The sequence below is a fragment of the Astatotilapia calliptera genome, chromosome 3 (genome assembly GCF_964374335.1).
Source record: "Astatotilapia calliptera chromosome 3, fAstCal68.1, whole genome shotgun sequence".
NCBI classification, from domain to species: Eukaryota; Metazoa; Chordata; class Actinopteri; order Cichliformes; family Cichlidae; genus Astatotilapia; species Astatotilapia calliptera.
The window spans coordinates 24,148,001-24,161,918 of NC_137424.1; the positions used below are offsets into that span (position 1 = coordinate 24,148,001).

Sequence of the window (13,918 nt, forward strand, 5' to 3'; positions counted from 1 at the left end):
GGTCACTCAGGCCCTGGTGTGGTGTAGGTGGCATCAGCTAGCAGCACAAGACATTGGAAAAGAGCCAAAAGCAGTGTCGTTAATGTGCCCTCATTAATGGGCAGCTGCTTTTGGTCTTTTAATACACCCCTTCTCTGGATCAAAAGCGGTTCAATGACATGAAAATGAAAGGCTTACAGCACCAGGTATTCCAAGGAAGTCTCCCATCCAAGTACTAACCAAGCCCAGCCCTGCTTAGCTTCCGAGATCAGACGAGGTCGGGCGTGCTCAGGGTGGTATGGCCGTAAGCTGCTGGCCCCAGCACAATGTCTCAATTTATGGATTCAAGTGATTAGGTGGCAAGTACCTGAAGTTACGAAGACAATCCTATAACCATACCCGCATGTTTGCATAATACCCTAACCAAAAGGCTCAGTTTAGCATTTATCCAACAGCACAGGCCCTGGATTGTTGAAGATGGCCTCAGGAACCAGAACAGGGCCTGGTGTGTTGTACATGGCCACAGCTAGCAGCACAGGGCCTGGTTTGGTGAAGATGGCCTCGGCCAGAAGCACAGGGCCTGGTGTGATATGAGTGGCCTGAGCAAGAGCCACAGGCCCTGGTGTGGTGTAAGTGGCCTGAGCAAGAGCCACAGGCCCTGGTGTGGAGTAAGTGGCCTGAGCAAGAGCCACAGGCCCTGGTGTGGTGTAAGTGGCCTGAGCAAGAGCCACAGGCCCTGGTGTGGTGTAATTGGCCTCAATAGCAACTAAGGCCCTGGTGTGGTGTATGTGGCCTCAGCCAGCAGCCACAGGCCCTGGTGTGGTGTAAGTGGCCTGAGAAGCAAATAAGGCCGTATTGTGGTGTATGTGGCCTCAGCCAGGAGCCACAGGCCCTGGTGTGGTGTAAGTGGCCTGAGCAAGAGCCACAGACCCTGGTGTGGTGTAAGTGGCCTCAGCCAGCAGCCACAGGCCTTGGTGTGGTGTAAGTCGCCTCAGCCAGAAGCCACAGGCACTGGTGTGGTGTAAGTGGCCTCAGCCAGCAGCCACAGGCCCTGGTGTGGTGTAAGTGGCCTCATCCAGAGCCACAGGCCCTGGTGTGGTGTAAGTGGCCTCAGAAGCAAATAAGGCCGTGGTGTGGTGTAAGTGGCCTCAGCCAGAAGCCACAGGCACTGGTGTGGTGTAAGTGGCCTCAGCCAGCAGCCACAGGCCCTGGTGTGGTGTAAGTGACTTCAGCCAGTGCCACAGGCCCTGGTGTGGTGTAAGTGGCCTGAGCAAGAGCCACCGACCCTGGTGTGGTGTAATTGGCCTCAATAGCAACTAATGCCCTGGTGTGGTGTAGGTGGCCTCAGCCAGCAGCCACAGGCCCTGGTGTGGTGTAAGTGGCCTCAGCCAGTGCCACAGGCCCTGGTGTGGTGTAAGGGGCCTCAATAGCAACTAATGCCCTGGTGTGGTGTAAGTGGCCTCAGCCAACAGCCACAGGCCCTGGTGTGGTGTAAGTGGCCTGAGCCAGTGCCACAGGCCCTGGTGTGGTGTAAGTGGCCTCAGCCAGTGCCACAGGCCCTGGTGTGGTGTAAGTGGCCTCAGCCAGTGCCACAGGCCCTGGTGTGGTGTAAGGGGCCTCAATAGCAACTAATGCCCTGGTGTGGTGTAAGTGGCCTCAGCCAGCAGCCACTGGCACTGGTGTGGTGTAAGTGGCCTCAGCCAGCAGCCACAGGCCCTGGTGTGGTGTAAGTGGCCTCAGCCAGCAGCCACAGGCCCTGGTGTGGTGTAAGTGGCCTGAGCCAGCAGCCACAGGCCCTGGTGTGGTGTAAGTGGCCTCAGCCAGAAGCCACAGGCCCTGGTGTGGTGTAAGTGCCCTCAGCCAGCAGCCACAGGCCCTGGTGTGGTGTAAGTGACCTCAGCCAGCAGCCACAGGCCCTGGTGTGGTGTAAGTGGCCTCAGCCAGCAGCCACAGGCCCTGGTGTGGTGTAAGTGGCCTCAGCCAGTGCCACAGGCCCTGGTGTGGTGTAAGTGGCCTGAGCAAGAGTCACAGACCCTGGTGTGGTGTAATTGGCCTCAATAGCAACTAATGCCCTGGTGTGGTGTAGGTGGCCTCAGCCAGCAGCCACAGGCCCTGGTGTGGTGTAAGTGGCCTCAGCCAGTGCCACAGGCCCTGGTGTGGTGTAAGTGGCCTCAGCCAGTGCCACAGGCCCTGGTGTGGTGTAAGTGGCCTGAGCAAGAGCCACAGACCCTGGTGTGGTGTAATTGGCCTCAATAGCAACTAATGCCCTGGTGTGGTGTAGGTGGCCTCAGCCAGCAGCCACAGGCCCTGGTGTGGTGTAAGTGGCCTCAATAGCAACTAATGCCCTGGTGTGGTGTAAGTGGCCTCAGCCAGCAGCCACAGGCCCTGGTGTGGTGTAAGTGGCCTGAGCAAGAGCCACAGACCCTGGTGTGGTGTAATTGGCCTCAATAGCAACTAAGGCCCTGGTGTGGTGTAGGTGGCCTCAGCCAGCAGCCACAGGCCCTGGTGTGGTGTAAGTGGCCTCAGCCAGCAGCCACAGGCCCTGGTGTGGTGTAAGTGGCCTCAGCCAGCAGCCACAGGCCCTGATGTGGTGTAAGTGGCCCCAGCCGGTCACTCAGGCCCTGGTGTGGTGTAGGTGGCATCAGCTAGCAGCACAAGACATTGGAAAACAGCCAAAAGCAATGTCGTTAATGTGCCCTCATTAATGGGCAGCTGCTTTTGGTCTTTTAATACACCCCTTCTCTGGATCAAAAGCGGTTCAATGACATGAAAATGAAAGGCTTACAGCACCAGGTATTCCCAGGTAGTCTCCCATCCAAGTACTAACCAAGCCCAGCCCTGCTTAGCTTCCGAGATCAGACGAGGTCGGGCGTGCTCAGGGTGGTATGGCCGTAAGCTGCTGGCCCCAGCACAATGTCTCAATTTATGGATTCAACTGATTAGGTGGCAAGTACCTGAAGTTACGAAGACAATCCTTTAACCATACCTGCATGGTTGCATAATACCCTAACCCAAAGGCTCAGTTTAGCATTTATCTAACAGCACAGGCCCTGGATTGTTGAAGATGGCCTCAGGAACCAGCACAGGGCCTGGTGTGTTGTACATGGCCACAGCTAGCAGCACAGGCCCTGGTGTGGTGTAAATGGCCTCAGCCAGCAGCCACAGGCCCTGGTGTGGTGTAAGTGGCCTCAGCCAGAGCCACAGGCCCTGGTGTGGTGTAAGTGGCCTCAGCCAGTGCCACAGGCCCTGGTGTGGTGTAAGTGGCCTGAGCAAGAGCCACAGACCCTGGTGTGGTGTAACTGGCCTCAATAGCAACTAATGCCCTGGTGAGGTGTAGGTGGCCTCAGCCAGCAGCCACAGGCCCTGGTGTGGTGTAAGTGGCCTCAGCCAGTGCCACAGGCCCTGGTGTGGTGTAAGGGGCCTCAATAGCAACTAATGCCCTGGTGTGGTGTAAGTGGCCTCAGCCAGCAGCCACAGGCACTGGTGTGGTGTAAGTGGCCTCAGCCAGCAGCCACAGGCCCTGGTGTGGTGTAAGTGGCCTCAGCCAGCAGCCACAGGCCCTGGTGTGGTGTAAGTGGCCTGAGCCAGCTGCCACAGGCCCTGGTGTGGTGTAAGTGGCCTCAGCCAGAAGCCACAGGCACTGGTGTGGTGTAAGTGCCCTCAGCCAGCAGCCACAGGCCCTGGTGTGGTGTAAGTGACCTCAGCCAGCAGCCACAGGCCCTGGTGTGGTGTAAGTGGCCTCAGCCAGCAGCCACAGGCCCTGGTGTGGTGTAAGTGCCCTCAGCCAGCAGCCACAGGCCCTGGTGTGGTGTAAGTGGCCTCAGCCAGTGCCACAGGCCCTGGTGTGGTGTAAGTGGCCTGAGCAAGAGTCACAGACCCTGGTGTGGTGTAATTGGCCTCAATAGCAACTAATGCCCTGGTGTGGTGTAGGTGGCCTCAGCCAGCAGCCACAGGCCCTGGTGTGGTGTAAGTGGCCTCAGCCAGTGCCACAGGCCCTGGTGTGGTGTAAGGGGCCTCAATAGCAACTAATGCCCTGGTGTGGTGTAAGTGGCCTCAGCCAGCAGCCACAGGCACTGGTGTGGTGTAAGTGCCCTCAGCCAGCAGCCACAGGCCCTGGTGTGGTGTAAGTGGCCTCAGCCAGCAGCCACAGGCACTGGTGTGGTGTAAGTGCCCTCAGCCAGCAGCCACAGGCCCTGGTGTGGTGTAAGTGGCCTCAGCCAGCAGCCACAGGCCCTGGTGTGGTGTAAGTGGCCTGAGCAAGAGCCACAGGCCCTGGTGTGGTGTAAGTGGCCTCAGCCAGAAGCCACAGGCACTGGTGTGGTGTAAGTGCCCTCAGCCAGCAGCCACAGGCACTGGTGTGGTGTAAGTGACCTCAGCCAGCAGCCACAGGCCCTGGTGTGGTGTAAGTGGCCTCAGCCAGCAGCCACAGGCCCTGGTGTGGTGTAAGTGCCCTCAGCCAGCAGCCACAGGCACTGGTGTGGTGTAAGTGACCTCAGCCAGCAGCCACAGGCCCTGGTGTGGTGTAAGTGGCCTCAGCCAGCAGCCACAGGCCCAGGTGTGGTGTAAGTGGCCTCAGCCAGTGCCACAGGCCCTGGTGTGGTGTAAGTGGCCTGAGCAAGAGTCACAGACCCTGGTGTGGTGTAATTGGCCTCAATAGCAACTAATGCCCTGGTGTGGTGTAGGTGGCCTCAGCCAGCAGCCACAGGCCCTGGTGTGGTGTAAGTGGCCTGAGCAAGAGCCACAGACCCTGGTGTGGTGTAATTGGCCTCAATAGCAACTAATGCCCTGGTGTGGTGTAAGTGGCCTCAGCCAGCAGCCACAGGCCCTGGTGTGGTGTAAGTGGCCTCAGCCAGCAGCCACAGGCCCTGATGTGGTGTAAGTGGCCCCAGCCGGTCACTCAGGCCCTGGTGTGGTGTAGGTGGCATCAGCTAGCAGCACAAGACATTGGAAAACAGCCAAAAGCAATGTCGTTAATGTGCCCTCATTAATGGGCAGCTGCTTTTGGTCTTTTAATACACCCCTTCTCTGGATCAAAAGCGGTTCAATGACATGAAAATGAAAGGCTTACAGCACCAGGTATTCCCAGGTAGTCTCCCATCCAAGTACTAACCAAGCCCAGCCCTGCTTAGCTTCCGAGATCAGACGAGGTCGGGCGTGCTCAGGGTGGTATGGCCGTAAGCTGCTGGCCCCAGCACAATGTCTCAATTTATGGATTCAACTGATTAGGTGGCAAGTACCTGAAGTTACGAAGACAATCCTTTAACCATACCTGCATGTTTGCATAATACCCTAACCCAAAGGCTCAGTTTAGCATTTATCTAACAGCACAGGCCCTGGATTGTTGAAGATGGCCTCAGGAACCAGCACAGGTTCTGGTGTGTTGTACATGGCCACAGCTAGCAGCACAGGGCCTGGTTTGGTGAAGATGGCCTCGGCCAGAAGCGCAGGGCCTGGTGTGATGTGAGTGGCCTGAGCAAGAGCCACAGGCCCTGGTGTGGTGTAAGTGGCCTCAGCCAGAAGCCACAGGCACTGGTGTGGTGTAAGTGGCCTCAGCCAGCAGCCACAGGCCCTGGTGTGGTGTAAGTGGCCTCAGCCAGCAGCCACAGGCCCTGGTGTGGTGTAAGTGGCCTCAGCCAGCAGCCACAGGCCCTGGTGTGGTGTAAGTGGCCTCAGCCAGAGCCACAGGCCCTGGTGTGGTGTAAGTGGCCTCAGCCAGCAGCCACAGGCCCTGGTGTGGTGTAAGTGGCCTCAATAGCAACTAATGCCCTGGTGTGGTGTAAGTGGCCTCAGCCAGCAGCCACAGGCCCTGGTGTGGTGTAAGTGGCCTGAGCAAGAGCCACAGACCCTGGTGTGGTGTAATTGGCCTCAATAGCAACTAAGGCCCTGGTGTGGTGTAGGTGGCCTCAGCCAGCAGCCACAGGCCCTGGTGTGGTGTAAGTGGCCTCAGCCAGCAGCCACAGGCCCTGGTGTGGTGTAAGTGGCCTCAGCCAGCAGCCACAGGCCCTGATGTGGTGTAAGTGGCCCCAGCCGGTCACTCAGGCCCTGGTGTGGTGTAGGTGGCATCAGCTAGCAGCACAAGACATTGGAAAACAGCCAAAAGCAATGTCGTTAATGTGCCCTCATTAATGGGCAGCTGCTTTTGGTCTTTTAATACACCCCTTCTCTGGATCAAAAGCGATTCAATGACATGAAAATGAAAGGCTTACAGCACCAGGTATTCCCAGGCAGTCTCCCATCCAAGTACTAACCAAGCCCAGCCCTGCTTAGCTTCCGAGATCAGACGAGGTCGGGCGTGCTCAGGGTGGTATGGCCGTAAGCTGCTGGCCCCAGCACAATGTCTCAATTTATGGATTCAACTGATTAGGTGGCAAGTACCTGAAGTTACGAAGACAATCCTTTAACCATACCTGCATGTTTGCATAATACCCTAACCCAAAGGCTCAGTTTAGCATTTATCTAACAGCACAGGCCCTGGATTGTTGAAGATGGCCTCAGGAACCAGCACAGGTTCTGGTGTGTTGTACATGGCCACAGCTAGCAGCACAGGGCCTGGTTTGGTGAAGATGGCCTCGGCCAGAAGCGCAGGGCCTGGTGTGATGTGAGTGGCCTGAGCAAGAGCCACAGGCCCTGGTGTGGTGTAAGTGGCCTCAGCCAGAAGCCACAGGCACTGGTGTGGTGTAAGTGGCCTCAGCCAGCAGCCACAGGCCCTGGTGTGGTGTAAGTGGCCTCAGCCAGAGCCACAGGCCCTGGTGTGGTGTAAGTGGCCTCAGCCAGTGCCACAGGCCCTGGTGTGGTGTAAGTGGCCTGAGCAAGAGCCACAGACCCTGGTGTGGTGTAATTGGCCTCAATAGCAACTAATGCCCTGGTGAGGTGTAGGTGGCCTCAGCCAGCAGCCACAGGCCCTGGTGTGGTGTAAGTGGCCTCAGCCAGTGCCACAGGCCCTGGTGTGGTGTAAGGGGCCTCAATAGCAACTAATGCCCTGGTGTGGTGTAAGTGGCCTCAGCCAGCAGCCACAGGCACTGGTGTGGTGTAAGTGGCCTCAGCCAGCAGCCACAGGCCCTGGTGTGGTGTAAGTGGCCTCAGCCAGCAGCCACAGGCCCTGGTGTGGTGTAAGTGGCCTGAGCCAGCTGCCACAGGCCCTGGTGTGGTGTAAGTGGCCTCAGCCAGAAGCCACAGGCACTGGTGTGGTGTAAGTGCCCTCAGCCAGCAGCCACAGGCCCTGGTGTGGTGTAAGTGACCTCAGCCAGCAGCCACAGGCCCTGGTGTGGTGTAAGTGGCCTCAGCCAGCAGCCACAGGCCCTGGTGTGGTGTAAGTGGCCTCAGCCAGTGCCACAGGCCCTGGTGTGGTGTAAGTGGCCTGAGCAAGAGTCACAGACCCTGGTGTGGTGTAATTGGCTTCAATAGCAACTAATGCCCTGGTGTGGTGTAGGTGGCCTCAGCCAGCAGCCACAGGCCCTGGTGTGGTGTAAGTGGCCTCAACCAGTGCCACAGGCCCTGGTGTGGTGTAAGGGGCCTCAATAGCAACTAATGCCCTGGTGTGGTGTAAGTGGCCTCAGCCAGCAGCCACAGGCACTGGTGTGGTGTAAGTGGCCTCAGCCAGCAGCCACAGGCCCTGGTGTGGTGTAAGTGGCCTCAGCCAGTGCCACAGGCCCTGGTGTGGTGTAAGTGGCCTGAGCAAGAGCCACAGACCCTGGTGTGGTGTAATTGGCCTCAATAGCAACTAAGGCCCTGGTGTGGTGTAAGTGGCCTCAGCCAGAAGCCACAGGCACTGGTGTGGTGTAAGTGGCCTCAGCCAGCAGCCACAGGCCCTGGTGTGGTGTAAGTGGCCTCAGCCAGCAGCCACAGGCCCTGGTGTGGTGTAAGTGGCCTCAGCCAGAGCCACAGGCCCTGGTGTGGTGTAAGTGGCCTCAGCCAGTGCCACAGGCCCTGGTGTGGTGTAAGTGGCCTGAGCAAGAGCCACAGACCCTGGTGTGGTGTAATTGGCCTCAATAGCAACTAATGCCCTGGTGTGGTGTAGGTGGCCTCAGCCAGCAGCCACAGGCCCTGGTGTGGTGTAAGTGGCCTCAATAGCAACTAATGCCCTGGTGTGGTGTAAGTGGCCTCAGCCAGCAGCCACAGGCCCTGGTGTGGTGTAAGTGGCCTCAGCCAGCAGCCACAGGCCCTGGTGTGGTGTAAGTGGCCTCAGCCAGCAGCCACAGGCCCTGGTGTGGTGTAAGTGGCCTCAGCCAGCAGCCACAGGCCCTGATGTGGTGTAAGTGGCCCCAGCCGGTCACTCAGGCCCTGGTGTGGTGTAGGTGGCCTCAGCCAGAAGCCACAGGCACTGGTGTGGTGTAAGTGGCCTCAGCCAGCAGCCACAGGCCCTGGTGTGGTGTAAGTGGCCTCAGCCAGTGCCACAGGCCCTGGTGTGGTGTAAGTGGCCTGAGCAAGAGCCACAGACCCTGGTGTGGTGTAATTGGCCTCAATAGCAACTAATGCCCTGGTGTGGTGTAGGTGGCCTCAGCCAGCAGCCACAGGCCCTGGTGTGGTGTAAGTGGCCTCAATAGCAACTAATGCCCTGGTGTGGTGTAAGTGGCCTCGGCCAGCAGCCACAGGGCCTGGTGTGATAGGAGTGGCCTGAGCAAGAGCCACAGGCCCTGGTGTGGAGTAAGTGGCCTGAGCAAGAGCCACAGGCCCTGGTGTGGTGTAAGTGGCCTCAGCCAGAGCCACAGGCCCTGGTGTGGTGTAAGTGGCCTCAGAAGCAAATAAGGCCGTGGTGTGGTGTAAGTGGCCTCAGCCAGAGCCACAGGCCCTGGTGTGGTGTAAGTGGCCTCAATAGCAACTAAGGCCCTGGTGTGGTGTAAGTGGCCTCATCCAGCAGCCACAGGCCTTGGTGTGGTGTAAGTCGCCTCATCCAGCAGCCACAGGCCCTGGTGTGGTAAAAGTGGCCTGAGCAAGAGCCACAGACCCTGGTGTGGTGTAATTGGCCTCAATAGCAAGTAAGGCCCTGGTGTGGTGTAGGTGGCCTCAGCCAGCAGCCACAGGCCCTGGTGTGGTGTAAGTGGCCTCAGCCAGCAACCACAGGCCCTGATGTGGTGTAAGTGGCCCCAGCCGGTCACTCAGGCCCTGGTGTGGTGTAAGTGGCATCAGCTAGCAGCACAAGACATTGGAAAACAGCCAAAAGCAATGTCGTTAATGTGCCCTCATTAATGGGCAGCTGCTTTTGGTCTTTTAATACACCCCTTCTCTGGATCAAAAGCGGTTCAATGACATGAAAATGAAAGGCTTACAGCACCAGGTATTCCAAGGAAGTCTCCCATCCAAGTACTAACCAAGCCCAGCCCTGCTTAGCTTCCGAGATCAGACGAGGTCGGGCGTGCTCAGGGTGGTATGGCCGTAAGCTGCTGGCCCCAGCACAATGTCTCAATTTATGGATTCAACTGATTAGGTGGCAAGTACCTGAAGTTACGAAGACAATCCTATAACCAAAACTGCATGTTTGCATAATACCCTAACCCAAAGGCTCAGTTTAGCATTTATCCAACAGCACAGGCCCTGGATTGTTGAAGATGGCCTCAGGAACCAGAACAGGGCCTGGTGTGTTGTACATGGCCACAGCTAGCAGCACAGGGCCTGGTTTGGTGAAGATGGCCTCGGCCAGAAGCACAGGGCCTGGTGTGATATGAGTGGCCTGAGCAAGAGCCACAGGCCCTGGTGTGGAGTAAGTGGCCTGAGCAAGAGCCACAGGCCCTGGTGTGGTGTAAGTGGCCTGAGCAAGAGCAACAGGCCCTGGTGTGGTGTAATTGGCCTCAATAGCAACTAAGGCCCTGGTGTGGTGTATGTGACCTCAGCCAGCAGCCACAGGCCCTGGTGTGGTGTAAGTGGCCTCAGAAGCAAATAAGGCCGTGGTGTTGTGTATGTGGCCTCAGCCAGCAGCCACAGGCCCTTGGTGTGGTGTAAGTGGCCTCAGCCAGCAGCCACAGGCCCTGGTGTGGTGTGGGTGGCCTCAGCCAGCAGCCACAGGCCCTTGGTGTGGTGTAAGTCGCCTCATCCAGCAGCCACAGGCCCTGATGTGGTGTAAGTGGCCTCAGCCAGAGCCACAGGCCCTGGTGTGGTGTAAGTTGCCTCAGCCAGAGCCACAGGGTCTGGTGTGATATGAGTGGCCTGAGCAAGAGCCACAGGCCCTGGTGTGGTGTAAGTGGCCTCAGCCAGCAGCCACAGGCCCTGGTGTGGTGTGGGTGGCCTCAGCCAGCAGCCACAGGCCCTTGGTGTGGTGTAAGTCGCCTCATCCAGCAGCCACAGGCCCTGATGTGGTGTAAGTGGCCTCAGCCAGAGCCACAGGCCCTGGTGTGGTGTAAGTGGCCTCAGCCAGAGCCACAGGCCCTGATGTGGTGTAAGTGGCCCCAGCCGGTCACTCAGGCCCTGGTGTGGTGTAGGTGGCATCAGCTAGCAGCACAAGACATTGGAAAACAGCCAAAAGCAGTGTCGTTAATGTGCCCTCATTAATGGGCAGCTGCTTTTGGTCTTTTAATACACCCCTTCTCTGGATCAAAAGCGGTTCAATGACATGAAAATGAAAGGCTTACAGCACCAGGTATTCCCAGGCAGTCTCCCATCCAAGTACTAACCAAGCCCAGCCCTTCTTAGCTTCCGAGATCAGACGAGGTCGGGCGTGCTCAGGGTGGTATGGCCGTAAGCTGCTGGCCCCAGCACAATGTCTCAATTTATGGATTCAACTGATTAGGTGGCAAGTACCTGAAGTTACGAAGACAATCCTATAACCATACCTGCATGTTTGCATAATACCCTAACCCAAAGGCTCAGTTTGGCATTTATCTAACAGCACAGGCCCTGGATTGTTGAAGATGGCCTCAGGAACCAGCACAGGGCCTGGTGTGTTGTACATGGCCACAGCAAGCAGCACAGGGCCTGGTTTGGTGAAGATGGCCTCGGCCAGAAGCACAGGGTCTGGTGTGATATGAGTGGCCTGAGCAAGAGCCACAGGCCCTGGTGTGGTGTAAGTGGCCTCAGCCAGCAGCCACAGGCCCTGGTGTGGTGTGGGTGGCCTCAGCCAGCAGCCACAGGCCCTTGTGTGGTGTAAGTGGCCTCAGCCAGCAGCCACAGGCCCTGGTGTGGTGTAAGTGACCTCAGCCAGTGCCACAGGCCCTGGTGTGGTGTAATTGGCCTCAATAGCAACTAAGGCCCTGGTGTTGTGTATGTGGCCTCAGCCAGCAGCCACAGGCCCTGGTGTGGTGTAAGTGGCCTCAATAGCAACTAATGCCCTGGTGTGGTGTAAGTGGCCTCAGCCAGCAGCCACAGGCACTGGTGTGGTGTAAGTGCCCTCAGCCAGCAGCCACAGGCCCTGGTGTGGTGTAAGTGGCATGAGCAAGAGCCACAGGCACTGGTGTGGTGTAAGTGGCCTCAGCCAGAAGCCACAGGCACTGGTGTGGTGTAAGTGCCCTCAGCCAGCAGCCACAGGCCCTGGTGTGGTGTAAGTGGCCTCAGCCAGCAGCCACAGGCCCTGGTGTGGTGTAAGTGGCCTCAGCCAGCAGCCACAGGCCCTGGTGTGGTGTAAGTGGCCTCAGCCAGTGCCACAGGCCCTGGTGTGGTGTAAGTGGCCTGAGCAAGAGCCACAGACCCTGGTGTGGTGTAATTGGCCTCAATAGCAACTAATGCCCTGGTGTGGTGTAAGTGGCCTCAGCCAGCAGCCACAGGCCCTGGTGTGGTGTAAGTGGCCTCAGCCAGCAGCCACAGGCCCTGATGTGGTGTAAGTGGCCCCAGCCGGTCACTCAGGCCCTGGTGTGGTGTAGGTGGCATCAGCTAGCAGCACAAGACATTGGAAAACAGCCAAAAGCAATGTCGTTAATGTGCCCTCATTAATGGGCAGCTGCTTTTGGTCTTTTAATACACCCCTTCTCTGGATCAAAAGCGGTTCAAAGACATGAAAATGAAAGGCTTACAGCACCTGGTATTCCAAGGAAGTCTCCCATCCAAGTACTAACCAAGAACAGCCCTGCTTAGCTTCCGAGATCAGACGTGGTCGGGCATGCTCAGGGTGGTATGGCCCTAAGCTGCTGGCCCCAGCACAATGTCTCAATTTATGGATTCAAGTGATTAGGTGGCAAGTACCTGGAGTTACGAAGACAATCCTATAACCATACCTGCATGTTTGCATAATACCCTAACCCAAAGGCTCAGTTTAGCATTTATCCAACAGCACAGGCCCTGGATTGTTGAAGATGGCCTCAGGAACAAGAACAGGGCCTGGTGTGTTGTACATGGTCACAGCTAGCAGCACAGGGCCTGGTTTGGTGAAGATGGCCTCGGCCAGAAGCGCAGGGCCTGGTGTGATATGAGTGGCCTGAGCAAGAGCCACAGGCCCTGGTGTGGTGTAAGTGGCCTGAGCAAGAGCCACAGGCCCTGGTGTGGTGTAAGTGGCCTCAGCCAGAGCCACAGGCCCTGGTGTGGTGTAAGTGGCCTCAGAAGCAAATAAGGCCGTGGTGTGGTGTAAGTGGCCTCAGCCAGAGCCACAGGCCCTGGTGTGGTGTAAGTGGCCTCAATAGCAACTAAGGCCCTGGTGTTGTGTAAGTGGCCTCATCCAGCAGCCACAGGCCTTGGTGTGGTGTAAGTCGCCTCATCCAGCAGCCACAGGCCCTGGTGTGGTGTAAGTGGCCTGAGCAAGAGCCACAGACCCTGGTGTGGTGTAATTGGCCTCAATAGCAAGTAAGGCCCTGGTGTGGTGTAGGTGGCCTCAGCCAGCAGCCACAGGCCCTGGTGTGGTGTAAGTGGCCTCAGCCAGCAACCACAGGCCCTGATGTGGTGTAAGTGGCCCCAGCCGGTCACTCTGGCCCTGGTGTGGTGTAAGTGGCATCAGCTAGCAGCACAAGACATTGGAAAACAGCCAAAAGCAATGTCGTTAATGTGCCCTCATTAATGGGCAGCTGCTTTTGGTCTTTTAATACACCCCTTCTCTGGATCAAAAGCGGTTCAATGACATGAAAATGAAAGGCTTACAGCACTAGGTATTCCAAGGAAGTCTCCCATCCAAGTACTAACCAAGCCCAGCCCTGCTTAGCTTCCGAGATCAGACGAGGTCGGGCGTGCTCAGGGTGGTATGGCCGTAAGCTGCTGGCCCCAGCACAATGTCTCAATTTATGGATTCAACTGATTAGGTGGCAAGTACCTGAAGTTACGAAGACAATCCTATAACCATACCTGCATGTTTGCATAATACCCTAACCCAAAGGCTCAGTTTAGCATTTATCCAACAGCACAGGCCCTGGATTGTTGAAGATGGCCTCAGGAACCAGAACAGGGCCTGGTGTGTTGTACATGGCCACAGCTAGCAGCACAGGGCCTGGTTTGGTGAAGATGGCCTCGGCCAGAAGCACAGGGCCTGGTGTGATATGAGTGGCCTGAGCAAGAGCCACAGGCCCTGGTGTGGAGTAAGTGGCCTGAGCAAGAGCCACAGGCCCTGGTGTGGTGTAAGTGGCCTGAGCAAGAGCAACAGGCCCTGGTGTGGTGTAATTGGCCTCAATAGCAACTAAGGCCCTGGTGTGGTGTATGTGGCCTCAGCCAGCAGCCACAGGCCCTGGTGTGGTGTAAGTGGCCTCAGAAGCAAAAAAGGCCATGGTGTTGTGTATGTGGCCTCAGCCAGCAGCCACAGGCCCTTGGTGTGGTGTAAGTGGCCTCAGCCAGCAGCCACAGGCCCTGGTGTGGTGTAGGTGGCCTCAGCCAGCAGCCACAGGCCCTTGGTGTGGTGTAAGTCGCCTCAGCCAGAGCCACAGGCCCTGGTGTGGTGTAAGTGGCCTCAGCCAGAGCCACAGGGTCTGGTGTGATATGAGTGGCCTGAGCAAGAGCCACAGGCCCTGGTGTGGTGTAAGTGGCCTCAGCCAGCAGCCACAGGCCCTGGTGTGGTGTGGGTGGCCTCAGCCAGCAGCCACAGGCCCTTGGTGTGGTGTAA

The 13,918-nt window shown here is 57.5% G+C and overlaps 7 non-coding genes and 1 pseudogene across 7 annotated transcripts; all 8 read right to left on the reverse strand.

The window, feature by feature from the left end:
* Nucleotides 1–170: 170 nt before the first annotated feature.
* LOC145426784 (5S ribosomal RNA) lies at nt 171–289 on the reverse strand. Its single transcript, XR_013907500.1, has one exon. It is a non-coding gene; the product is annotated as a 5S ribosomal RNA (ribosomal RNA).
* Nucleotides 290–2,757: 2,468 nt separating this feature from the next.
* On the reverse strand, nt 2,758–2,876 carry LOC145427804 (5S ribosomal RNA). The gene has a single exon (XR_013908346.1). It is a non-coding gene; the product is annotated as a 5S ribosomal RNA (ribosomal RNA).
* Nucleotides 2,877–5,040: 2,164 nt separating this feature from the next.
* Nucleotides 5,041–5,159, reverse strand: LOC145427805 (5S ribosomal RNA). The gene has a single exon (XR_013908347.1). It is a non-coding gene; the product is annotated as a 5S ribosomal RNA (ribosomal RNA).
* A 1,019-nt stretch (nt 5,160–6,178) lies between these two features.
* Nucleotides 6,179–6,297, reverse strand: LOC145426530 (5S ribosomal RNA). Its single transcript, XR_013907240.1, has one exon. It is a non-coding gene; the product is annotated as a 5S ribosomal RNA (ribosomal RNA).
* Nucleotides 6,298–9,238: 2,941 nt separating this feature from the next.
* On the reverse strand, nt 9,239–9,357 carry LOC145426785 (5S ribosomal RNA). The gene has a single exon (XR_013907502.1). It is a non-coding gene; the product is annotated as a 5S ribosomal RNA (ribosomal RNA).
* A 1,177-nt stretch (nt 9,358–10,534) lies between these two features.
* LOC145427051 (5S ribosomal RNA) lies at nt 10,535–10,653 on the reverse strand. Its single transcript, XR_013907775.1, has one exon. It is a non-coding gene; the product is annotated as a 5S ribosomal RNA (ribosomal RNA).
* A 1,255-nt stretch (nt 10,654–11,908) lies between these two features.
* Nucleotides 11,909–12,027, reverse strand: LOC145427433 (5S ribosomal RNA; annotated as a pseudogene).
* Nucleotides 12,028–12,962: 935 nt separating this feature from the next.
* On the reverse strand, nt 12,963–13,081 carry LOC145426611 (5S ribosomal RNA). Its single transcript, XR_013907321.1, has one exon. It is a non-coding gene; the product is annotated as a 5S ribosomal RNA (ribosomal RNA).
* Between the last annotated feature and the right edge of the window lie 837 nt (nt 13,082–13,918).